The sequence below is a fragment of the Neolamprologus brichardi genome, chromosome 11, assembly GCF_056152115.1.
Source record: "Neolamprologus brichardi isolate AB-2024 chromosome 11, ASM5615211v1, whole genome shotgun sequence".
NCBI lineage: Eukaryota > Metazoa > Chordata > Actinopteri > Cichliformes > Cichlidae > Neolamprologus > Neolamprologus brichardi.
Window position 1 is genome coordinate 27,862,581 of NC_142114.1, and position 27,305 is coordinate 27,889,885.

At 39.3% G+C, this 27,305-nt stretch overlaps 1 protein-coding gene across 1 annotated transcript in view; it reads left to right on the forward strand.

Annotated features, from left to right (window-relative positions):
• The first annotated feature begins 4,898 nt into the window (after nt 1-4,898).
• Nucleotides 4,899-27,305, forward strand: part of rftn1b (raftlin, lipid raft linker 1b) — a 156,865-nt gene continuing 134,458 nt past the window's right edge. Inside the window, exons 1-2 of the mRNA XM_087848469.1 lie at nt 4,899-5,015; nt 10,628-11,329. The gene's annotated coding sequence lies outside the window, so the exon portion shown is untranslated. The remainder of the gene's footprint in view (nt 5,016-10,627; nt 11,330-27,305) is intronic.

The window sequence follows — 27,305 nt, forward strand, 5'->3', positions numbered from 1 at the left end:
AACCTCTCTAAACTAAAAGTAAGTAAGTTTAAAAAGCTACACTAATCAATTTAAGATCAGATCAGTTTGTCAAACAGAAAAAGCATTTGCATATGCAGAAAAAAGTTTTTTTTTCTCCTAATATTTTTCTGGGGATGAAATCAAGAAACAAACTGTGTGAAATGAGTAGCTTACACTGTTGTTTACACTGTTAGGGACTATACATAGGCAAAGTAGAAATGTTATCTTGGAGCAACATTTCTTCTATTCACAGCAGAGCACAATCTTTTTTGTCAGTTCTTCATTGCATGTTTGACTGTACAAAAAACATTATGCTGCTATCACCCTTATGCTTAATGCATTACTTTTCTCTTTGTTATGCAGAACAACGAATTGCTGGACTCAGTAACACTGGTTACTCAGTATCACTGAAACTGGGAGCACTTTTCAAAATGAAGTGTAATGCGTAAGAGAAAATAGGCTTTTTAAACAATTGGGTAAAACTAAGTGGCTGTTGCATGGGTAGAAGACAAACCTACCAAATTCAAGGTCCTGTATGGTAGAACAAGTGGCCTTTTGACTTTTAATATCATCATAAATGCTGATGTTAGCATCCTAAGGGGATTAATTAAGACAGGCAGGATGTATTTTTCTAGTTGATTTTATTTCAGTCTTTAGCAACCTATCATTATTAAAGGCAATAGCCTGTCCAAGGTGCACCCTGGACGGACAATCATTCATACTTACATTCACACCTACAGCCATTTAGAGTCAGCAGTTAACCTCCTGAGCGAACCTTCCCCATTGTCAGCTGGAATAAAATCCAGCCACCTGCAACCCAAAGTTGAGTAAGAGAATATGGATGTATGACAATGAGATGTATTAGAGTTAAGGTGGCATGACAGCTTACTGCTAACCACCTGGCTTCCCCTGGTGTCTGTGCATGGAAAAGTAATAATTAATCTTATGAGGTTTGCTTTATGATAAATAAAAGTTAAATAAAAGGAAGGAGGATGTAAATGTGTGCATATACATCAAATAAACCAATCATTCACTGATTTCCGTAACTACTTATCCAATTCAGGATAAGTCCTGGTGTGTTTTTGTGTTCCACAAGAAAAGCTGCTCTCATTTATGAATTTTTTAGTTACTTAATGCTGACATGCTACAATCTGAAAATGTGGGTGTTTAGCATCATTACAGTCCTGTAAATCATCAGTTTGGTGTGGTGATGGTGCTAGAGCCCCGAGATAATCAGTTCAAATCACTGTTTATTTTGTAGCAACTTTTGGATACCTTTTAAGAAACAGGTCATTTTGACAGGTTTGAAAACTGAATGTTACACAGCCTTATATAACAGACGTTTTGTTTGATAAAAAAAAGTAGAGCCTCCCACAGTATAATACTGCCTTTGAGCCCGGTTGTTTTGTAGCGACTTGCTTTTCGGCACAGTCACCAGTTTTTTATTTCTGTGGAGATGTGTGGAACTAGTTCTTGCACTGGCACTGCATTAGCAGTAAAGAAGCACTGGCACTGCAGCATCTTAAGGAGTTGTCCACACATTTCACACAGACAGGAAGACAAAGGGTTTAAAAAAAAAAAACACCCCACTTATAGCAACATAGCTCTCTAACTTTTCAATTACATGTAGTTCTTGTTCTTTTGAGTTTGAGTGCACTTATTGAAGTCACTTTTGACAAATGGGTCTTGCGGATGAATGTAATTTAATATAATGATGGTCCCTACTACATTTCATAGGATTCCATAATAGCTACCCATATTTTTCACTGAAAAATACAAATGTCAACTCCATGGTGATTCGAAAGGAAAAGCCAAAATCATTCTTCTTTACCTTCACGGTCCTGTGGGTTTTTATACATTTTGTGATAATCCACCTGATGTAAATGTATAAAGCGTGAATTAATTTAACATCTAATAGTTTCTAATGTTTTTCAGCGTGAACCAAAGTGGTAGACTGACTAAAAGTCAGCACTGCCATTCTGAAAGCTGTGACACCAACGTGGCTTTACGCTTTAATGAAATCAAGTTTGCTGCGAGTTCAAACAATGATGTAAGCTATCTTTAAAGAGTGAGACATGTGACGTATGGATACCCAGTTATACAAACTGTAAAGCAATTGTTCAGTCAGAAATACAAACTTCACTCAGTTTGCTCTCTGCTGTCAGTGGCGATAAGTATTCATACAATGATGGATTGAATGGGAGTAGTTCTTCCTGTACCACTGGCATTGTGTACATCCAGAAATGCATATGTCCTTGAAACATAAGGTCTTCTCATGAAGTAAGAATAAAAGCACGCCATTTAAAGTAATAGTAGCCATTACAGAACAGAAGCAGCTGCAGACGGACACCCTGGGCAGAAAACTGACAGCCTAATGAGGTGTGGCTCTGTGGAAATGTGCAGGAAAGGCTCAAGTCTGTCTTGATTTTAGAAGGAGAAAAAAGGCTACTGGATGCTTTCACTCTGCAGAAAAGTCTGTACAGCCAACATGTAAGAAAAAAAAGAAAAACATACAATGATCAGTTTTAGTTCTGCATTATACATTTTTTTATTATTTATTATTATTTATTTTTTAAATTATTATTATTATTATTATTATTATTATTTCTGAATTATACATTTGTAACATGTACATTTGTACATTTTTGACATATCTTACAACAGCCCACCGTGCACTGACTGAATATCTTACAGCAGCCTTCATCCATGTACATGAATATGTTTGTTTTTGAAAAAGATCTCTGGTGAGAATACTAATGCCTTTTCACTAATCTTAAGCATTGCAATACTTTAGCACATAAACCATGTTATAATGTAGTCATTTAGTACATTTGTCTTATGATATGGCTTCAGGAGTCTTGCAGTCAAAGAAAATGAAATTGTTATCTGCATATCTATATTAAACAAAAGGTCAAATTTGAGTCAAGCTCGTCTGTACGTGTGTTGCTGGTGTGCTGTCTTTTTTGACAAATTAGGTCAAGTGTATGGCAAAACAGTCTGTAAACATAGCTGTGTAAAAGCATACAAAAAGAACAATTACACTATTGACACAAAATCCTTTACTTATCGAGCTAACAGGTTTATTGAGCTAAAGGGCAGAAGATATTTAATGACTACAGACACAATCCCAGAAATACAACTGACACACTGTACGACCAGGTGAACACAGCCCCCAGATCATGTGCAATAATATATCAAGAACAAATGCACATTAAGAGCAATCGTTCTGACAGAGAGAGCATTTTTGTGCCTTTAAAACTGACTTAAACTGTCTGCACAGGAGGCAGTTCTAATGATTTCAGGTTCTTCTGTGGAAAAAGTGGCAGCATAATTTACAGGCTTTTTCCAAAATACTGTTCTGACTCTGGGGGCAAACATATGTAAAATATTGAGACAACAAAGGCCATACTACTGACTGTGTTACACGTGCATTTACACAGATATGACAAAAACAAAACAAGACAAAAACCCAGCCCATGCTCAGACTGACGGTCAGAGGAGGTAAGTAACGAAGTACAATTACTTTATTACTAGGGGTGCAACGATACACAAAATTCACGGTTCGGTGCGATACTTTGGTGTCATGGTTCAATATTTTTTCGATACAACAAAAATGTTCATGCCTTTTTAATTTGTCATTTATTAAAATTATAAATATATATTTTAACTCAAAAGTACAGTTTTTAAATTTAATGTTGCTGAAACAACAAAGTAATAAAAATAGATCTATCTGATTGAGGAATCACTCATCTTTGGAAAAGAGAGTTTATTACAGAGAAATGTCTCTTTCCAAAATAAAAGCTATACTATACGCTTCTTCTGGGCTATATTCTCAGCAGCATATTAAACATATCCGGTCCCCATAAGGAGAATCATGTGCTAACGGCTGTCTAAATGACTCGGGTAAAGTTTGTAGCATGCATGCTTGTTGTTTTTGTCTGCTTCCACTTGTCTTTGCACTAGGATGATGTCGGAGTAAATGTGCAGTCATATTCGTTGTGTTTCCACTAGTGCTGTCAGCGTTAATCTCGTTGAAATGACGTTAACGCCACAACGTGGCAAATCTCCCTGAACGAGCTACCACGGATCGCCCATGTGTGGGGCTGGACAGCGTCAACACGTTAACGAGCTAACTGCGCTAACACACTAGTTCCCACCAATGTAATTGAGCATTGCTGGCACATCCGACATACTGTTTTACTTTTGTCCATGACGCGCTTACCTTCAGGGTCATACGTCACATCACCAAAATAGTTCCAAACGCCAGATCTGAATTAGGGTGGGGGAGGTTCAATTTGCCATGTTGCAACGAGCTTAGCTTCTGTCTCGCTAGCTTGCCCTGCGCTCAGTGAATCTGCGTTCGACTACTCCGCCTAGGCTGCACTGTCGAGCGCAGATCCACTGAGCGCTCAACACAGACAGCATCGTCCAAAGGAAAGTTGATAAAATAAATTTCAAAATTTGTATTGTTGATACATATGCGTACGGAACTGAAAGCACTGTATCGAACGGTTCAATATCGATACGAGTATTGTTGCACCCCTATTTATTACTGTATTAAGTTTTCAGGCTTTTACTTTACCTTTATTTTTTCTGATAACTTTTTACTTTTACTCCCTTTTTTACACAAATGTCTGTACTTTCTACTCCTCACATTTGCATGCTTGCTACTTTTGGTTTAATGGTATCAGGTACAGTCTTTACTCTCGGGGTTAAAGTGAGGCAGAACTAGTGCAGCTGTCCCTAAGTTAGTACTTTATAATTTAGCTAGCACTACGAGGGGGGCGGCATAACGGAAGTAACTTTTTTTTTTTTAGCTGTCAAGTTATTTCAAATGCAGTATTTGTATTAGCTCGTCAATGTTTGTGTGCATTTGTCGCACAGTGTGTTGCTAGCTAAAGGTCCAGCTGCTGCATTTCACAGGGAGAGAAAGGAGCGAGAGCTAAATTCAAACAGAGATGGAGAAAGAAAAGAAAGACAGGACAGGAGTGGAAGACGAGAGATTATATTTAAAGGTAAGTGCTCAGACACACTTGATATACTGCAGATTTAAAGAGTACATGCAATGCGTTTTTTTAATCACAGATTGGATCAATGTGTGATGTGTTTTGATAAATTATGTATTTTCATATTGTGAAACATCCTGCAGAACGAAGTATACTACATTTCTGTCATTTAAATGTTGCATGAAACTACTCTGTAGTTTGTTTGGGATAAAGAGGTTAGCTTGCTGTCCTGTGGTGAATTTATAGTAAAGCAGTATGTTGGACCGGTGCACAGTGGCTGTGGTGCTTATGGTCAGTGTTCAGTTACATCATGTGTAGACTAATTTGCATTTAAGATGATTATGCTTAGATTAAGTCACTAAATTCCACCTTTATACCAACTGTATACAGTCTAGTATAAAAACAATATACATTATACTGTTAGTTTAGCAAATGCAAATCAGCCGAGATAGCTCCTGACACTGCTGACATCTTGTTCAATTAAGTTGCGTAGAGCCACACAGAGCAGCAGGTCAGCTGATCACAGCCTGTACACTAAGAAAATCTACTGAAGATCACATTAGAAAAAAAAACGAACTATTTGTGAGTTGTGAATCTGTTTCTCATGCTGAGCCACTAGAATACAATCTGTTCTCCCACATACCAGATCTCACTTTCACCCCTCACTGTACTCATTTTCCTGTTTCCTGGCAAAGTCCGTCTACAATTTAGATAACAGGAAAAAGAATACATACATATATATATATCTATATATCTATCTATCTATCTATCTATCTATATATATATATATATATATCCCTTTCACTGTTTGTGTCCTACATAAAAGATTCAAGCTAAGCACATTCATTAGAATTTGAATTTAGATTCGATTAACATTTATAATCTACAAATTTTATCATTATATGAATATAGCACATGGTTCATTTACCTTTGCATAAAAATAGATGGTATATTATTCCTTTAAGGAGCTCATTTTTACTTTCTACTACTACTTTGCCTACTACTTTCAGTACATTTGGGAGCTTTTAGCCCATAACTTAGCATGTCATGGCAGAAAATTTACATCAAATTTTTAATCACCATGCAATAAACATTCCTAGACCTTGCTTAAGCTTTCTTGTTTCAGGCTGTGTTGAAGAAGACAGGAGTTCATACCAACTACTAACTTTAAAGCTCATGTGTTCATCTTATGTACTGTATTTAAGTTTGCATGGTTTGCAGTGTATTTTATATTTAAAATTCAATCAGTGGAAGGTGAAGTTAATTTATATAGTAAATCTCCAAGCACAGAGACAGAAGCATACAGGGAATTCTGCAGCCAGCAATAACACGTAACGAACAGTGGTAAACAGGATCCTACTTCTTCAGATCTGGTACATTCATTAAGGTCAGATAACGGAGTTTCTGTTTGGATGCAGGCTTTTCAATGTGAAATTTAAATGGCAAGTTCTGATTCCTGAACACTCAGTGACTGGACTGACACACATACCTTCTGACACCAAGTTACTTTTTGCACAATGCTCAGTCTTTGTCTTTTGCATATTTCTATTGCACTGTTGTGTCTGCACTGTCTTGTGTCTGTATTGTTCTTTGCTATTTTTTCACACTTGCACTTTATGTAGTCCTGTGTTGTTTGTCTGTTATATGTCATATGTAGCACCGTGGTCTTGGAGGAACTGTGTTCTGTACCACTGCACATGGTTGGAATGACAATAAAGCCATTTGACTTGACTAGTGAAATTTAGATGGCAGCGTTAAAAATAAATAAATAACAAAAATTCACTATACAGGGCAGAATTGTGCGTAACTATATTTTTAATGTCTTTATACACATACGAAAAAGAAGAGGGCACAATAAAAAGCCACGTTTATGTTCTTTACCATTCAACTAAACACAATGCCATCTTACACACTGAACACTAGGGGGCACTGTCACATCTCTATTTACAGAGGATATGGGAAGGCAGTTGATGACCAAAGACAGAACACAAATGAATGAAACCTTGAGTAATAACAATAGATCCAGTGATTGAACATTCCTATTATTTTACTGCAAAATGAGGAGACCTATTTATGTTCCTTCATTGATGTGTTTCGCTCCACTCATTTTCCCATCCAATCAGCTGTCTGTCGAAGTCCTCAGCCAGTCATGTAAGACTGATGCTTCCACAAACACAGCTTGCATAAACACTATGCTTGGCTGCTCACCTTTATAACTCATTTCACTTTGTATGTCCCATTTCCATCGTCCCACAGTTCTCCAGTGGAAAAAACCATTCTGCAGCATGACCTGTGTGTTCGTTTTAGTCATTAGGGTCAAGATTCCCTCGAGTTACAGACATGCCTAACTGGCACCTAAACAATAAAACCACTAAAGTGTAAGGTCTGAAGATGGCATCATGTAAATGTCATCTTCTGTGTTGTTTTTTTTACTTTCTGTTTTTTTAGCTGTTACACTAAGTTAAATCATGTTGACAGTTACACCGTGGGTGATCATTAGTGCCATTCAAGTCTCAGTGCCAGTCGGAGCGGCTCCAGCATTTTGGCATCTGTTTGATTTCATTCAGTTAAAACAGCTGGAAAACCAGTCAAATTTATGCCAAAAAATTAACAATTAAACTTTCTTTTATGCTGTGATTTCAGCTCTAAGCCTCTCCCCAGTGTTTGAAAGATATGATTTACCAGAACAACCCTCTCACACCGTTTTACTCTGGAGGTGAAAAATGCCCTTCCAAAATCAGACTCCCATTTCCCAGATTAAGATATGGGTGTTGGCAGTATCTCTGTGTGCTTTCGAGAAGGGAGATTAAAGGGCAAACAAAGGCAGGACATCTCCATTTTTAAGAGAGACGTGTCATTAATTTGCAGCCTGGAGGCTGATTTTCTTTGAAACATCTTAGCAATATGATTAGTGCTCCCTAACAAATGAGCAAGTAAATCGCCTCTCAGGCTAAACGTGACATTGACAAGAGCCCAATGTCATGACCGCACTGTATAGGACTGGTGCGCATAGTTTGTTAGATACATTACAGAATATCTAAAAATGACTTCTTACTGTTGTCATAAATTTTTACATTTATTTGACAGCAAACTTTGATTGGTGCTTTCTTTCTAATGAAAGTCTCACTGTATATGCAGATTAATAAAACTAAAGTGTGCAGCATGTTAGCATTTCTGTCAGGCCAGCCCGTTCTCACTCCCGAGTCGTAACATGCCGACGTTTTGTCACGTCCCGCGGCGTTCCTGAGGAACGCAAAAGGAGACCTTCGGCGTTCTTATGGTACGCGGCGGGTTATGGCTGAAATCCAGTGCAATGATGCTCCCGCGGTAATAGACGTTCCAGCCCTGTATTCCAGCCCTAAACCTAACCTTATCCCTAGTCCTAACCATAACCTTTTTCCTGATCTTAACCAGGACTTTAATGATGTTAAATAGCGTGTTTCTAAGCGATTTGAAGAAAAAAGAGCGAACATGTGTAGATTGAGTCCATACGGTTCTCATATTTCCTCATTTTTCCGAGGTCGTCATTTAGGAACGTGGTGGGTAGCCAAAAACGTAATATGTTGACGATTCGTCACCTAGCGTAAAATGTGACGCTTTGGGAGTGAGAACGTGTTGGTCAGGCACTATTGTCAGGTGTTGTGAGCTAAATGCTAACTGTGTGCTCACCATGACGGCGCTAACATGTTTGATGTTTAACAGGTTAGTAACAGTGTTTATGATGACTTTTGCTGTCTTGGTCTATTCAAACAAATTTATTACATAGCTGGTATAAAAGAGTTATTTGGATTGTAAACAGTGGTGCAGAATCCATCCAACATCCAGTAAAATATTCCACTTTTAACCTGAGCTGTGATTTAACAGACAGGAGACAAGCATGGCTTAAAAACAGCATAATATTTTTTTGTCTAATACCCGAGAGCTGCTGTGGAAACAGCTCTCTTTGTCCAAAGCTTTCTCCTCAACCTTGAGAAACAAATGCAAAACTCAGTTAAATTAGTGGCTTGTGTAAAAAATCTTCATTCGGCAGGTATTCTGAATCAGTGACCTCAACACCTTGTTCTCGAATTCAAATGTATTTAACTAAATTGAAAAAATCGCCCTTGCTGTTTCGTCCTCATTCGTGAGTGACAATAACTTCAATGAACATGTTTTTGTCAGCATTAGTTAGTTACGGTAAGAAAATAAAGCGACAATAATCATACTTATTGTAAGCCTACATATAAAATAGGAATGTTAACATGAATGCACGCCATAAAAATATAACTGACATTATATTTAATCTGATTGTTCTCTCATTAAATTTGCACACTTCTGTTAGTGCGATATGAATGTACTGGTGTAGTGCCTGACTCAACAAGATTGTGTTATCTTAAATTAAACACAGCAGGTTTTGTGCGTACAGGAAATGATGATTGCTACATTAGATGTTTTTTCTTACTCTAGCTAACGGTTCCAACTTGACTTTTATCGAATACTCTATACTTGAAGATGACAATCTTTCACCCCACCCCAAGTTTCACTCCACATCTGTCCTCAGGGCTTGATCGAACTGTTAGATAGGTTATAACTTCCTCATTAGTGCTGATAATGTTTCCTCTTAATGCATAAAATCTGTCTAGTAGTTTCTCCCCTTGTGCTACAAAGCCAAGATGATGACCACTGACGGTAAGGCTTTTACAGTATTTCACATTCAGCTTTTTGCCAGTTATAAACGTTTAAATAGTGCTGTGTAAACAGCACGCAGCGCTGTGTCAGCGCACTAAAAATAGCAAGTTCAAGTACAGAATTACGCAATTTAAACACCACAGTTGTTTCTAAAATTGCCCTTCCTCAGCGGCTGCTAACTTGGTCACGGAGTTATTTTAGTTGTTAAAACAGGAATATCAGATATTAGAGTGAAGCAGAACTTTAAGACTGCGGTCCAGACAATGAAAGCAATTATCCAAAAAGGCTCGATAAAAATCTACACTTGCCTCTCTTTTAGAATAGATTTTGATCTGAATGACACTTCCTGGAAAAATACAGATATTAAATTACTGACAAACCGAAACGATCAAATCTGTCTGATTGTTTCTGTCAATAAATGTTTTGCATTGCAGAGGCAATGCTCAGACAGACGGTCCCAGCATGAATCAACAGTGTTGTTGTTGTGGAAATCATGGTTTATGTATCTAAGAGCTCCTGTTTCCCAGACAGGGGTCCAACATACTAGCTAGCTTAAATAAGAAATACAGAGCTCTAACGGGTTCTGACCCAGACGTATAAAATATGCATAACCACTACAGACAAGTGAAATGCTGAGAATCAAACACATACACACACACACACATCCATATTCAACAAATCAACCGTTGCAGCCCTATTTCAGTCAAACTTATCACCAGCTCCCAAAACTCTTCAGTCATTCCCACAGCATGCAGGTTTGAATATATCGACTATGTGGCACAGCATTCGACTGGTTTCCTTCTACTTCCCTCTCCCAACGAAATATTGATCACTTTTTCTGTCCGCCCTCGTCTCTTAAGTCTTTTACTTTCTAAACAACACCCACAACCCTTCCTCCTCCCCCTCCCCCTACTCCTCCCCCCTCTCTCTAACTCTGGTATTTCCCAATGAAGACCCCCCCCTTCCCCGCTTCCCCTCTGTCATTCCCCCTCCCTCTTTCCCTTTCCTCTCCCTCCCATCTCTTCTCCCCCCGTCCTCTCCTCAGATGGATTCTTCAGTCAGTCGTGTGGAACTGGTGCGGCTGCCGGAGAGACAGACATTGAGGCAGAGAGGCTGCTCTGAACAGACGCTGGGTCAGAGCGCTCAGTTGCTTCAGACAATCACAGGGGAGCGAGAGAAAGACCCAGGAAAAGAGAGAGAACACTACATAGACAGATAGGCTGAAAAGGAAAGGAGAGGCAGGAGAGGGAGGTAAATATGTGACAGGATGTGGTTTCCCTGTGCTTGCAAAACATTGGTATACAACAGTCATACTTTGAGCATGACCTAAGCACAGTGAGCGTGCAAGTGTGTTTGAGCTCTAATAGGTGGTGAAGAGGAAGACGAAGCAAACCGCTGGAGCTGCTGCTGCTGAGCCCACAGAATCAACACTCTTGTTTCTCTGCTGCCTGCCCGCCCGGAGGATTGTGGTTCCTTTAAACCAACCAGCTCCGCGGCAGCCTTTGACAGCTTGTCGGACAGGACCTGAACCCATCCTGCGTTTGAGCTTTTCTCCCCCCCCCCTCGAAGTAGAATGCGATTCTCTGCAGGAAGCACTGGTCCAGTTGCTGCGTTTGTGTCCAAGCAGTGAACTTTTCAAGGAGATTGTGAAAGAGGTAAGTTTGTTTTGTGTTTCCATGCTCCTGAGCAGATGTGTTACTGTACGCACGCCCGTGTCTCTGGACAGCAGCCACTGTAAACTCAGACTGCATGGTAGCAGCTGTTTAGTGCTGAGATTTCATTCATTAGATGTTGCCGCATGCCACAAGTCGGACTTTTGAGCAGTGTATTAAGCAACAAGCTATAAATTTACTGCTGCCAAACGCACATGCACTCATTTGAATGCATTCATTCACTATCAGTGCCGGGTAAAAGTATTGTACTAGACATCACCTAATTCTTTTAAAAAGTAATCCATTATGTATCTACTCTGTAAAAAGTACCATGTCTTGCAAACCATGCTTTACTTTTTCTTTATCTGGCAGTTAGCAATATGATGTTAAACTGTACATGACAGATATCAGCACAACTCCCTATCGCAATCAGAGAACTTGTCTTTAAATATTTAAGTAATATCACAAAGCTGTTAACAAGGTTACTAAGTTATCAGCCAATAGAGCACAGATAAATGTAATTTTAACAGTGATTATACTGCAGAGGCAGCATTTCCTCTTCTTTGTACACTGGTACAAACCTCTTCACCACTGCTTTTTTTTACCTGTTGAAAATCAAGTTTTGGCTCTTCGGTTGGGTTCGGCACATAATCAGCTTGAAAATCGCTGTTGAACTAGTGTTCTCGCTTCAGGTTAACACGTTACCTGTTGCAGCTGCTTGTAAGCATTTGATGTTTTGTTCACAGAAGTACATAGCTGCTTCTGTCATGCATAGATGCGGTTTGCACCGACCTGACGGTTACACTCATGGTTAGTAAGAAATGTACATCTCCCCCCTCAGAAGTCGTAGACTTCCCCGAAATCATTGTCTCATATCCCCGAGAGTAACTGAGGTCAAGCAAGCTGTTATGCAAATGTAGATGAAAAGCATGCTTCATCTTTTTCTTTTTAGATAATTAAAAAACTTCTTTAATGCAAGTGACACAACTGATTGTCACTGATTTTAGGAATTATGAGTTTGCCAACAAAAGTAATGTGAATGTGTTACATTGCATCCCCACACCTGTTCATTACTCTATTAATAAACCATTTATTTAAACGTTCACATCAATAGGTCATGATCCAATCACAGACCAAACCCTGACAGTGCCTTCTATAATAGTGAGGAGAAATTCAAGCAAGTGTGTGATTTGTGTGCTACTGTACTGCACTGTGTCAAGGGAGTGGGTTTCCCCATGCGTTGTGTTGTGCAGCATGCGTGCTGGTAAATCCATGTCTGTCAGCACATGTGGATGTTTACATGTGATCCACTACATGCGTGTGTGCATGTATGAGAGGAGGCGGTTTAAAGGGAAAAAACAAGCTGAGGGATGGCAGGAGGTAAAGGAAGGGTGGGGGTTGAGGGAAGGGTGGCAGGGTGAAGGAAGATGAGGGCATGAGAGACAGGAAAAGCTGGGGGGGGGGGAGGAAAAATTGCTGTTTGTGTGTGTGTGTGTGAGAGAGAGAGACAGAAAGTGAGTGAACTGCTGTTAATTAGTTCCAGCTGGTGAGTTGCTGAACGTCGGGGTGTGTTAACGCTACAGCGATGGTGGGTCAGGAGTTCTCTTCGTCTCAGGCTGTCTGTCTCACACACACACACACACACACACACACAAACAGCACTTTTATTGTCGTGATGACCCTCATTGCTGCTAGCTTAAACCTAATTCTACCCTGAAACCTGAAGCAAAGCTTTCACCCTCAAACAGCCCTTTAAGTATTTGAGGGCCTGCCAAAATATTCCCCTCTGATGCTTTTACAGTAAAATATTAAAAGAAATTCGTGCACCTACACACAAAACACACACACACGTTAACACTGACTTAAAGACATTTAAGTCTAAGCCATGATAATTTATTGAGAATGATCACAAAGTATGTAAACAGAAGGAAACTATAACCACGCAACAGCCATGTGGTCTGTCATCACACTGTGCACATCAAAGTGTTCATGTATTAACATGCATTGAACACATGCTGTGCTGCACATGTGAGCATGCACACATACATATGACTTGAGAATGTGAACACACGTGCAGCGAACACTGTTAACACAAACACACACACGAAGGAAAAAAAGTTCTCCAGAGAAACCCCATATGGCTTTCCCTCACGTTGACCATTCTGCGGCCTGGTTTTTGGAAATGTGGAAGCGTTTGTGGTTTGGAATTCACCCTGCTTTAATATGACATTGGAAATAGCACAATTTCTTAGGGCAAAAGGTGAAGTAACCACATGTCCAAATGGTTAATTCACTGAAATTACAAGAAACATTCTCTCCGTACGGCTAGTGATAGGAACTGTATATGCAGATAATTCTGGTTTAATTTGTACAAATATCTACATCTAGTCTTTGTACATTAGATATTAATTTGTATTACTCACACCATAACACTTCTGAAGTTTTGCCACAGTAGCCAGCTTTATAGATTAGTTGCCAGTAATAAAACAATGTATGGTTTGCCAGGCTATGAAAAATCCCTCTGGCTGGTGTTCACCCTCTTGCATGACATTTACGGTGCCTTTGTTTTCTGTCTTAGTGCAATTCACACATGCGCACATGTAATCATTCCTCCTGCTCGTATGTCCCCACTCTGTGTTAAAAATGCTTTCTAAAGTTCATTTGAATTTAATATCAGGCTTCAGCAGGTCGAGTTTGTTAATAATGTGCAAATATATACATATAAAACCTCTTCCTTCAACATTTACACCTGCAGCTATGATTGATTATTGTTTTTAAAAAGCCTTTATAAATGATTTATTAACATTTAGAAATGCAAATAACTTGCTAACCTTTGGTGACAGCTTATTAGAGTGTGTCTAATGACTCTTTATTAATGACTTTGACAACATTTATTCTACTGAAATGATTTTTTTTTAATGGCAGATTCATTAACCTTTATTGATGACTTGCTAACATTTATAACGACAGATTTATGACTTTATTATGATTTATTATTATTACCTGAAGAAATTGAAAACCTTTTGTACATGAAACTCAAACTTATAACAAAATATAAGAGCCATTTTTATGTCTTTCTTCTACTGTAAAATCAATGCTAATTTTGATGCCTGTAACACTGATGGAACATTGCTAACTAATGAGGCTAATTATACTCAAGTGGGAATATAAAGGAACATCCCAGTGAAGATGAGAAGTGAAAATGGGAAGGATTCACCACTCTGTGGATGATTACTTAGGAAAGTTTTTGCTCAACATAAAACTGCAAAGAATTTGGAAATTTCATCATCTGCAGTACATAAAGTAACTTACACAGTTCAGAGAATTGATTGTAATATCTATATGCTAACACTGAATTGCAGATATCTCTATTTTCTTTTAAATGCAGGCACAACTATAGTGGAAATGACCACACTGGATTAGGAACACATCCGAAACCAGTGTCAATAAACACTACAGTTAAAAATCCACCATGCAAGGAGAAAATATATAAATAAGACTGCAGTCTTTTCTGGGGCACAGCTCACTTTGCCTCAGCTATTAACAATCAATTGATTGTTAAAGCTAAAAGGCTAATGGTAACGTTTGCTGGAAAGGTTAATAATTTAACAGACAACTGTTCAAAAGTGTTGCTCATACACAAGCTTTACTGAGCTCACAAAATTCCTCATAAAATGTCCATTGGTTGTTTTGAATGTCAACTACTGTTTACGTGTTTAGCTGCTAGTGAGGGGAGGGGCTATAAGGCTGCCTGTACCTCCCCTCACTAGCAGCTGAACACATGAACAGTAGCTGCAAATCAGTAACTAATCCGAAAGTAGTTTTTAGTATTACTGGGGATACTGGTGCTCAAGTATTTATAACCTCAGTATCAGGTTTTTTGATTAATGCTTATTGCAGCATTAATGCTAATCAATATATACAGGTTTTGGAGCAACAGATTATATAATCCAGTCAATGTATTCTTCTTGTGTTCCAGCAGCATTGCAACAATAGACTACATAAAAACTAGCACAATTGGTATTTCCATTCATCAAATGCTTACGAAGTATTGTTTAAAAAATGAGTTGCAGTTGTAAGCACGACTCTGTAGCAGCTTCAAAAATATCTTCAGCAAACATTTGACGTGTTGTTTTTGTACTATTTTTGGTAAAATCAGGTGAACGAATCAGTCTGATATTCTTGAATGTTCATCACTGAACCATTTAAACCTGTTTTCTACAGCACACAGTAGCAGTTATATATTTTTTTCCAGATGTTCTTTCATCCTCTCTCTCAGCCAGCAGTTTGTGTATTTCCTAAAGCTGTGTTGATTTTCTTTCGCTCCAGTCTTTTAGCAAACATGTTTTAATCAACTTATGTTTGCTATCTGATCCGGGCACAGTCTATCCCCCTGTGGGGTGTGAAATTTGATTAAGGTAATTGGCAAACGTTGGTTGGTACAAACCATAATGTGTGCAGTCCTCTGCACTGAGTATGTATGGACAAACAACCACAGACAGAATAAACTATCTATCTATCTATCTATCTATCTATCTATCTATCTATCTATCTATCTATCTATCTATCTATCTATATATTAGGGGTGCAACGATACTCGTATCGATATCGAACCGTTCGATACAGTGCTTTCGGTTCGGTACGCATATGTATCGAACGATACAACATTTTTAATTTATTTTATCAACTTTCCTTCTGACGATGCTGTCTGTGTTGAGCGCTCAGTGGATCTGCGCTCGACAGTGCAGCCTAGGCGGAGTAGTCGAACACAGATTCACTGAGCGCAGGGCAAGCTAGCTAGACAGAAGTTAAGCTCGTTGCAACATGGCAAATTGAACCTCCCCCACCCTCATTCAGATCTGGCGTTTGGAACTATTTTGGTTTTCATGTGACGTATGACCCTGAAGGTAAGCACGTCATGGACAAAAGTAAAACAGTATGTTGGATGTGCCAGCAATGCTCAATTGGTGGGAACTAGTGTGTTAGCGCAGTTAGCTCGTTAATGTGTTGACGTCTTCCAGCCCCACTCATGAGGCGATCCGCGGTAGCTCGTTAACGGAGATTTGCCGTGTTGTGACCTTAACGTCATTTCAGATTAACGCTGACAGCACTAGTGGGAACACAACCAATATGACTGCACATTTACTCCGACATCATCCTAGTGCAAAGACAAGTGGAAGCAGACAAAAACAAGCACGCATGCTACAAACTTTACCCGAGTCATTTAGACAGCCGTTAGCACATGATTCTCCTTATGGGGACCTGATATGTTTAATATGCTGCTGAGAATATAGCCCAGAAGAAGCGTATAGTATAGCTTTTATTTTGGAAAGAGACATTTCTCCATAATAAACTCTCTTTTCCAAAGATGAGTGATTCCTCAATCAGATACAGGGCTTGCAAAATCGCTAGCCCGACGTCCTGGGGCTTTTTTCCAGTCGGGCTACCAAAATCTATCTCTGCCCTGCCCGTCGGCCTATCGTAGGAAGGAAAAATATATGTCAATGCTTTTGCATTCTTTCGGAAATGTAGCTGGGTAATTATGTCATTGGCATCGGCCACTGTCAATATGTGACATACTGAAATCGCGTTTGAATTTGCGCTTGTTTTTTGCTTTCACTTTGCAATCGCGTGAACTGTGTATAGAAAGCGACAGTACTGATTGGTGAGTGATGATAATTTGCGCACCAATTCCTCTGACATCGTCTTATCAATCGTTAGCTTGCTATGCAAACATGACAAGTGAAATCTCCTGCAGCTTAAACATGTGAGAGCTTGATCGCGCAGAGAATCGCTGAGCGTTATGTTAGTGCGTGTGTAAAAGCAGCAGGATATATATTTTAGTTCTGCTGAGCCAAATAAGACAGGTCAGGGTGAAGAAGTGACAAAACGGAAAAGTTATGACAAATCAGACTATAAGGCAAAAAGAAAGTGCAGCTTTATGGTTTCATGGACAAAAGAATTTCTGTGGCTGCAATATGACGAGCTAAATAACCAGGGCTGCACATAAGTGGTCCGCAGGTGCGCATTCGCTGTCAAAATAAAAACCCGCACAAGATAAGAAGTTGCAACGCGCGTTTGCGTACATAAGATTTTAAGGAAGAGGACAGACATTTGTTTAGAACTCTTAAAGATGTCGAAGAAGCTCCTTTAAGCAATTACTGTGATGTTCCTCCACCTCCAAAGAAATGTCAGAAGGAGTCCGAACCACAAAAGAAGCACGTATTCTCGGAAAAGTGGTTGCAGGAGGTGAGCTGGCTTCAAACAAATGATGAACGCACAGAGATGTGGTGCAGAATGTGCCGTGAAAATTTAATAAATGACAAATTAATAAAAAGGCATGAAAAAGGCATGAACCAAAATATCGAACCGTGACACCAAAGTATCGAACCGAACCGAACCGTGAATTTTGTTGTATCGTTGCACCCCTACTATATATATATATATATATATATGTACAATTGGATTTGGATTATGAAAAACAGTAAATATTCGCTATGCTTGACGGTGACTGACAACCTTAATATCAATATAATATACATTCAGAAGAAGAAAATGGATATTTGGGGATATTTAATGTATAATTGCAGATATTTTCATGACAATACGTATTTAGGACTCAAACTGATGTAATTTGTTAAACAAGAATTCATAATTGGCATAATTTTAATTGAATGATTAAACAGTAAACATCATGTGCTGCTAGATAAGGCAGGAGGTTTTGAAGTTCTCATGATTGAATCACACTGCAGGTGTCTGCGTCCTGTTTTGGCTACGACACGACCGCCGGAACTAATTGCGTCCACTGAGCCAATGCCTGTGATTCCACTAGATGCACCGCAGCGCATTTCAGAAACATCCCACAAGCGCTTCTTTGCTCTGCATCACTTATACTAAGCACTGAGGTTATTTTTGATGGAAGCGTCGTCATGCTGCATAGAGCTTATGAAGAGGGCAGGAAGTCAGACAGAGGAATGGTACAATCCGATCAGTTTTTGAAATTAAAAATAAAAAAAACAACCGCTATCCAGACTAAATGCTCGACTTCTGAAACACCCCCTTTGTGCTTTGAAGGCAGGCGATTATCAGACAAAACTGTTTTGGAGGTACGATGTCACCGACTCTCTATCAGGGTATTCACAGGGTCAGGAAGTCATCCCAGTGTATTCTCATCCCCAGCTGCAATATAATACTGTTTAAACAGAAACTCTGCATTATGCAAATGGTGTTCTTAGGCCTCATTGCCCTGATGCATCAGCAGCGATAATATTGGCCACTAAGAGATGAAGAGGCATGGTGGTGGCAGGTTTCTCAGTGAGGGATTTCAGTGTTTTGTACTGCTTTTCTTTATGCTGGTGTTTTTTATTTTTAATTTTACGCCAGGCTAAGTTAGGATTTGGAACTAAATTACTTGGTTAGATTTAGGAAAGCACACCGTGCACTGAAAAATGCACTAAAATGATGAGTTGAGAGTGACAGAACTGCCTCACTCAAGCCTTAACCAGGTGCATTAAGCTCTGACACCAAAGAACTCCTTTTTTCTGTAAATGAGCAAAGGCCGGCAGCTCTGGCAATACGGCACTAACTAGTGCACCAGGAATGAGACTAGGCTGGCCATCCTGACTGCTCCTGACAGCCTTTGTTGGAACTCATATCCTTTCTGTCTGAAATGCTCGGTTACAAGATTTTGGGCAAAGATTATTTTCCCTCACTCGGCTGCAATATGACAGTGATCGTGCTTTTGAAGATACAAAGTTATTCAAGCCTCTGGCTTTTTTCTAGACCTGAGACAGCATATTAGGATAAATCCTCCAGGCAAGACGGCAAACACCAGAGAGCCAGTGTTCAGCCAGTTGTGTAGCAGCTTACCCTCAAAGCACAGAAAAAGAAAACAACACCCCTCTTGATATTTCTATAAGGCAAATTGACTTCTGTTGTAATGGGTGGTCAAGAAAATTGCAGCAGTATTGATTGGTTAATGTCCAACACGGACATGTCGATAGGGTGTCTGAAAATCTCAGAACTTAGCTCCGGCTGGCTTTAATAAAAAATGACCTGCCTGGAGCAAGTTCACAGAAAGCAATGAGTCACTCACGGGAAATCTCTTCAAACCCCTCCGTGTTTAAGGAAAAAATAGAAAAGGGGGCAACCAGCAAGTTTTCTCTGTTTAACAGGATATTCTTCTCTCGTTTTTCTTGAAAAGACAAGCTTTCTTTCACCATGTTTCTTTGGCTACAGCGCAAAAACAACCAAGACAGGTTTTTGTGCAGGTTGACTTGAAATAATGTTTTGCTTTTCACTTGTGAGAAATGTACAAATCCCACTGTGGATAGATTATGCATGACAAATCAAACTCATGACTGTCAAAGACATGTGGGAGGAGAGGAGGGAAACAGGTGGAAAGAGGAGACTAGGAAACAGGGAATCAGTCCAGGTGATGAGGTGGGCTGAGAGCTTATAGCAGCCGGAACAAGAGAAGAAAGAGAGAATCTGACAATAAAAAAAGCGAGAGGTTGGGACAGATTGGTGCCTATTCTTCTCCTGAGAAGGGAATAGTCATAGAGGGCTTGGTTCCCATGGCAATAGCTCCCTCTGTGAATGTGTTTGTGGGGATATGTGTGTGTGTGTGGATGGACTGTAACCGGGCCTTGAGACCATAAGGAGAGGTTGACCAAGGCTGTAGTAAACCACATAGATGCTATGGGCCTTGAAACGGCTGAAATTCTTGCTTATTTGACGATTTTCTCTGCCTAAACCCGTTACTCTTTATCTTCCATTTTTATTTTGTGCCGCGCACTTGCCATTATGTATTGTCCTTGGGCATTCAAAGGAAATATAAATTCAATGAGTTGGAAGGAGTAAAATGTCTCTTTTAGTAACCATGGCCATCTTTTTGAGAGTAAGTAAAGGTTTGATTTGGAAACATTTCCAATTTGAAGCTTTTTTTGTAAGATTCAGTGTTCTTTGAATGTTACTCATCACTTTAATCTGTTTAATATTTGAAACCAGTTTGTTCTATCTACTGCAGCATCTCCTTAGTTCAGTACTGACGATTTCCATCACTGTTTTTTACCAGTTACTAATTAGAAATGCAGCTGCAAATAAATGTAATGCACCTTCATGGTGGTAACTTGTGATTATCTACATCCGTAGTAGTCACCAGTGCTCCCTAAAACTGTTTTTTAATAATGTACAATAATATAACTCACCTTCTCTGTCTAGCTGTGCAGTGTTACCCAGAATAATTTAGAATTTATGGGAAAATAACCCAGAAGTTTCTGGAGATATAACAGAACTTTCCTCTGAATGCAATATATATTGTAGATTGCAGGTCCGCCATAGGGTGCCAGTTTAATGTTATCTAAACTCATTCAAATGTAACTACAGCATTCATAACTAAAATGTAGCTACATAATGCAGTAAAAGAAGGAATTTCCCTCAGATGCTAGCCAAGATGTTACTACTGTTGGTGCTTTAAGAGAACTACAGTAAAAGAATTACTGACCAAAGAATGAACATAATCAGTACTAAAACATACTCATTTATCTCAAAGTCAGATACCCAGTATCATGGTGAACATAAATATCAACGATCAGCAAAAATATCAACTCGTGCATTATGATCCAACTTTTCACTGTTCATTTTTATGCTTGCTATGATCCAGCTCTGCTTCTACTAACATAGGCTGAAAGACACTGAGATGCTAGCTTGCGAGCCAGATTGTGTTTTTCTCTGTTTGTTTTCATGCATGATTCCCAAAACACTTTTAAAGATGGATGATGTTAAGACCTTTCATAACATACCAATAATGACATTGTGACTTTGCAAACAGTGAAAGAGTAAGTATCATCTTTTGTGGTCATACTAAAATTCCAAAAACTGCAGTTCCTCGATCAGCCACTTGAGACTTGCTCCAAAAGCGAGTCAATCCTTATAGACCACCATTTAAAATGCCCAACTTTACAGCATGAAAAGCACGTTTACAGCCTGTTACAGAAACGCGTCTTTGGTTTCCATGTGAATTTTCTCCTCTGCCTCATAATTGGTTAATATTTTTATGTTTTTATGTCACCCATTTGGATTTTGCAACGGCTTTTAAGTAGGAGGGGCCATGATTGTGGTGACTGAGATGTGTGCTGAGACTGCATGTGTTGACTGTGGCTCAGTGCTGTCTGCTAGGCCTCATCATCCACCAATTCAAATCGCTAAACCTGACCTCTCAACCGTTTTTGTGTCTTCTGGTTCATATTTAAGTAAAATAATTGGTTACGTTTTATGCCTTACTGTGTGGTGTCGCCCATCCAAAGTGCTTCAGTGTCAGTGAGTGTCGAAATGTATACGTGTAGTCAGAGTTGGGGAGTAACGGAATACATGTACTGCCGTTACAAAATACAAAACATGAGTAACTGTATTCCGTTACAGTTACAGTTTAAAAAGGTGGTATTTAGAATACAGTTGCTTTGTTGAAATAAATGGATTACACGGCGGTACTTCCCTGTTTCATATTGTGGCGGGTCAGGACTGTTTGGGTTTTGTTTGACAGCTACGTTCTGTTGGTTCCAGGTGGCAGCGTTACGGTTGCCATGGTTACAGAGTGACGCTCTCTCTCTGCGTGTTTCCTGGGTGAGAGAGGCCTTTTTGTTGTTGTTTTGCTAAGCTAATAGGCAGAGTGCTACAGGTATAGCTCTAAAGAATGTAGCATCATGGGCAGTGTAGTCCGTGCTGCAGGGAGAATGGACTGCCATACCCGTTATGTGTCTGTGAGCGAGAGAGGGAGAAAAAGGAAAAGTACGAGCTGTCATCGAGCAAAAACGGGAGCTGGAAGCATGTAAATATAATAATAACCACTGCAGCCAAGAAGAGAGCCTGACGAGCCCAGTTGTAAGTAAGCTATTAAGACTCGACTGTACACCGTGTTCGTGTTTTCCTCCAAAAACAATAAGTTCTGTTGGAGCAGCCTTTCAACGCCTCTCTCTGTCTCTCGCTAGCAAAGTTGACCCAGACAACAAAGTAAAGCTAGTTTTCAGCTACGAGCCCGACACAGAACCCACCGTATTAGCCAGAGGTCCCTTTACTACGGTTCGGAGCCGCGGACCTTCAGTAACAGTAATAAATCACAGCAATAGTACATTCATGTAGTTGTAAACAGCATGATAATATATTAAGTAATCCAAAGTATTCAGAATACGTTACTCTCATTGAGTAACGTAACGGAATACGTTACAGAATACATTTTGGGGCATGTATTCTGTAATCTGTAATGGAATACATTTTAAAAGTAACCTTCCCAACACTGCGTGTAGTTCATCGATCTAGTTGCTAGCTTTAGCGCTGCTCTCTCTGGTCAATATAATAAAAACAAGCCAGCATGGCAGAAATGAAACAAGGCTTTAGTATGTGGAGTCAACAAGGAATCTGTGCCACTATGGTGGCTATGTGCGGCTTTTATATACATACTATGGAAAAGGAAACACAGCTTAAAATAAGTGATGCATGCAAGTCCACCTTGTATAGTGCTCTATATACATCTAAGGAAGTATTTTGAAAGCTGAACATTTCAGCAGAGCTGAGTTTTAGCTTTCCGCCTGTCTGTCTGTCTCTTGCTGTGCTTTACGTGGGCTCTGGAACATGACAAAAAGACAAAAACAGGAAGCAAAATTTACTGTTACTGTACACTTTCACTGAACACAATCTGTTTTCTAAGGCACAGAATGAACACAAATTTACCATAACCACGATACTACAGGGGATGTAAACGCTTTTAACCGGATTCTCTGAATAACCTGGTTACTTAGTGCATTTAAACGCACTTAGTGTAGGTCGTTCTCTTGAAAGGACCGTGTCATTACAAAAGGTCACAGCATTAACATCCTGCCTGAGTGTCCATTGTCTTTTTTCTTTCTTCTTTTCCATCCTCTCTGTTTTCCCACAGTTGACGATTCAGGGTGGCAAGGGCAAAAGAGGGAAGAAAGAGACGAGTAGGGGATTTCCAACTCCAGTGTGCAAACCTTCTCAGGCATTTAGCTCATGCTGTCACCCGAAGCAGCAGAAATGAGACAGAAACTCAGAGGGTTAGTAAAGGACGTTTTTGAGGTTATTGGAAAAATCAGTTGCTAATCTGGTGATCTCTCCATGAACAAGGCTTTTTGTAAGATTCTGTTCCCAAAAAAACACTTGTGAAAGTCATGTTAAATTTAGGCAACTGGTGCTTTCCCAACTAAGTTGTTTAGTTCAATCAATATTACCAGTTTCGACTAGTTCATTTAGACCGATGCCAGCCAGTCACTGGTGGAGACTAGATCCAGGATCAGAGAGGGTCAGGTAGGGTTTTGGCCTAGCAGGTAAACTCATGAGTCACATAAGACTGTTGTATAAAAGTAATGCAGAGAAACTGCAGGATTGTGAGATTTTTCAGCAATAGCATGATGGTGAATGTGAAACTGCTGATGGTGAACTGTTACAAAATCATTATTCAAATATGTAGTCTAGCCCGGAAGTATGGTTAATGCGGTAACCATGGTAACACGTACACGTGGCAGCATATGGTAAAGGGGTTTTCCCAAATATACCAAAGACTGGCAGTGACTTAAGTCAGTGTGCTGAGAGTGTATGTCATCAGTTTTTTAACAGATCACCAACTAAAGGTGAGTAAAATTTAACCATCCAGCAAATTCAAATTCAAATTTTATTTGTCACATACACAGTCATACACAGTACGATATGCAGTGAAATGCTTAGACAACTGCTCGTGACCTAAAGAAAAAAAGAGAAAAGGCTATGAATAAGATAGGAAATAAATATGAAAATTAAAAAGAGTAAATTTAACCAGGAAGGAATAAAATAAAATAAAATATAAAAATTAAAGTTAAAAATGAAATAACTGTACAACACAAATTACAATGAAGGGTAAATTTAACTGGGAAAGAATAAGATAAAATATATAAATTAAAGTTGAAAATAAAATAACTGTACAACAAAATACACAATACACAGTATAGAAATATATAAGAATGTATGAAGAAATATAAATATATATATATACACAATAATAGCAGCTGTACAAGTATTAACTGGAAATGAAGAATATAATGTCCAGTGTTGTGCAAGCCACATTTGTAAGTGTCTAAGAGCAGTTATTATTCTATGGTATTCACTATTTATACATGATGATATAATTATAAATGGGTTCCAGGTGCAGTCTCAGCTAAAAAGTGGACGAAATTAATCATCACTTCAAACGTACAACTTTGTTTTTTTATAAAGAGAGAAAAAAAGGTCAACCACTTGTGCAAAACCATGCTGAAATTATGACAACAGCAGTTGTTGGTAGTTGAGCAAAAGTCTCTTTGTTTAGCTTAAAGATGTCACACCCACTGAGCTGTACTCGCCTAACAGAGTCACCGCCAAGTGTTTAAGAGTATATCCATCACAATATGTTTTTAAAGCCACAAGCAACCATATTTTAATAAAAGTGTGCAGTGCAAAGTTAAGATAATGTTAGCAAGAACTACAAGTTACTAGTTTTTAGGCTCAACAACTTGGATATAGGGATTGTCTGAGGATAAGAGACAAAGACACATCATATAGCTGATTCATTTCCAGCCTGAAGACAAAGTTGACAGTTGAGCATGTTCAGGTAAAGCGGTAAATATTTAATTGGATCAGAGTTGCTGGTGTTAGCATAGTATATGGCAGAAAGACACAGAAACAGGCTAACAAAGTATTGATTTCTCTTGTAAAGTTGGGCATTTTGTCACAGGAGATTGGAACCAGCCGTAAGCGGCCATTCAAGGGGCTGCACTTCCACATTGGTTTGTTCCAACACTGTTTTTTGGACTTTTTGGACAACAAGCAAATGCATTTTTCTCAAGATAAGTCATTACGAGGGGTTGATTGTCAAGAAAACATAGACATGAGTCGCTCAATGCATTTCGGCCAACAACCAGTGCTGTTTTTCCTCATGTGAGGCCGGTCTTGTCCGCTCATTTTCATGGCGGTCTCTCTAACCACTCAGCCTTGTAGAGCTCTTGACAGTACTCCTCACAATACTCATGGATGATACTGGATCAGCAGTACCCATCACCATACACAGTCAAGCGCCCCTTTACTTGTCAGATTGTAAAAGATCAAAAGTCAGAAGAAGCCAAAGAGGGTGAGGGAGACAAAGCGAGAGAGCGAGTGAGAAAAGAAGAGAGTAGGCTTAAAAGGGAGACTACACAGGGAAGAACACACGAACACAGTGTCCTAATTAATGTCTTCTTGCATTAATCCACTCTGAAGCTTCCCATGCTTCTGGGTTTGATCTCAGCAATGTTACTATCAAAGCCTTGTAACACGGTCCTGTAATGTGGGGAAGGTCTCAGTCAGACAGCATTAAGTAACTCATTTGGTATTGTGAAGCCTGTAAGCTGAAGACGGGGTTTTGTGCGATCATCGTCCACACTGATGTGCAATTTCCTAATTATGAAACTGGATGTGAAGCTTCTCAATCCAATATTTTCATTAACAGAAGATTAATAATGTTCATATTCTGAAGGCTGTTGGATGTATTGACAAATTTACAAAGACTTATTGTCATTTCAGGAGGCTTTCTGGGCACCTTTTAGACTATTTCATTGTTTTGGTTTCACAGATAGAAGATTTTCAATTGTTCCATAATGTTCTGAGTACCAAATCCAAGACACATACAAGGATAACAATTAGAATTTGTTAGAAAGTGAGGTTGTTTTCATAAGTAAAAGATTTTGATCTTCACTCTGCAGCGAGAGTACGCCAACAAAAACTTACCCAGTCTACGGCTGCTCCTCAATGAATGCTTCTTAAATGCAGTTGATAGTTTAAAATCCTTCTGCTGAAGTTCTGAATGATCAGGTCCCATCGTATCTGAAAAACCTCATATTATACTTAAATGCTCTCAGACGGCAACTTTCTTGTGCCTTCAGCTGTGAGGCGCCTCTTCTTTGGGCTCAACTATCAGTTTGGGAGACAAACATCCTCTCTACATTAGGCCACCATAATCCATTCCTGAATTTCGCTACCACAGACTGAGGCTGCTTTTCTGCTCTCTCTTCTAATGTGTTTAACTTTTGTCTGTGTTGTATTCTTGCTTTGTGTTTGGCTTGTTTGTTGGTGTTTCTGTCTTCTCTATGCTTCTTATTCCATGCTATTTCAGCCAACCAAGTGCTTTCTTCCCAGTGCTTTGTCATTTAGGCTACGTTCACACTGCAGGTCTTAATGCTCAATTCCGATTTTTTGATCAAATCCGATTTTTTTTGTCTGCTCGTTCACACTACAAATAAAATGCGACAGCAAACGTGCTCTACTGTGAACGCTCAAAGCGGCCCGCATGCGCAAAAGAAGACGTCACACACAACGTGCTCTGTTTAGACCCAGAGCAAACAGTATTGTTTGACTGATGACCTTAATATAAAGACTTCGGACTTTACGTTTCCCAATTTTTGCTTTAAGTTATTTTGTTATTTACATAATAATGTAAATAACCTAATAATGATCCTTATTGCTGTTTTAGAGGAGCGGTGCTTCAAAGGATAGTTGCAGATTTCTGTCAGAATCTGCAGATTATACAGAACAAATAAAATGTTCACGTTGTCTTCCCAACAGTTTCACTGGATGGCCAGGAAGCGTTTGCGATGTCTTATCGGGCGCTTCTCAAGCGCTGATAATTGGCGTCTGTCTTGTGTCAGTGACATAAAAGACGGATTTAATGCAACATGACCGTTCAAACAGCAGTCGCTTTCTAAAACATCAGATATGTATCGGATTCAGTACCACATACGAAAGTGACCCAGATCGGATTTGAAAATATCGGATTTGTGCCGTTCACACTGTCACACCATGATCGGATATGGGTCGCATAGGGTCAAAAAAATCGGATTTGATGCGCTTTCGCCTGCAGTGTGAACGTAGCCTTACTGTAGGTTCTCCTTCTAATACTGTGGGGTCCTTACCCTACAACAGT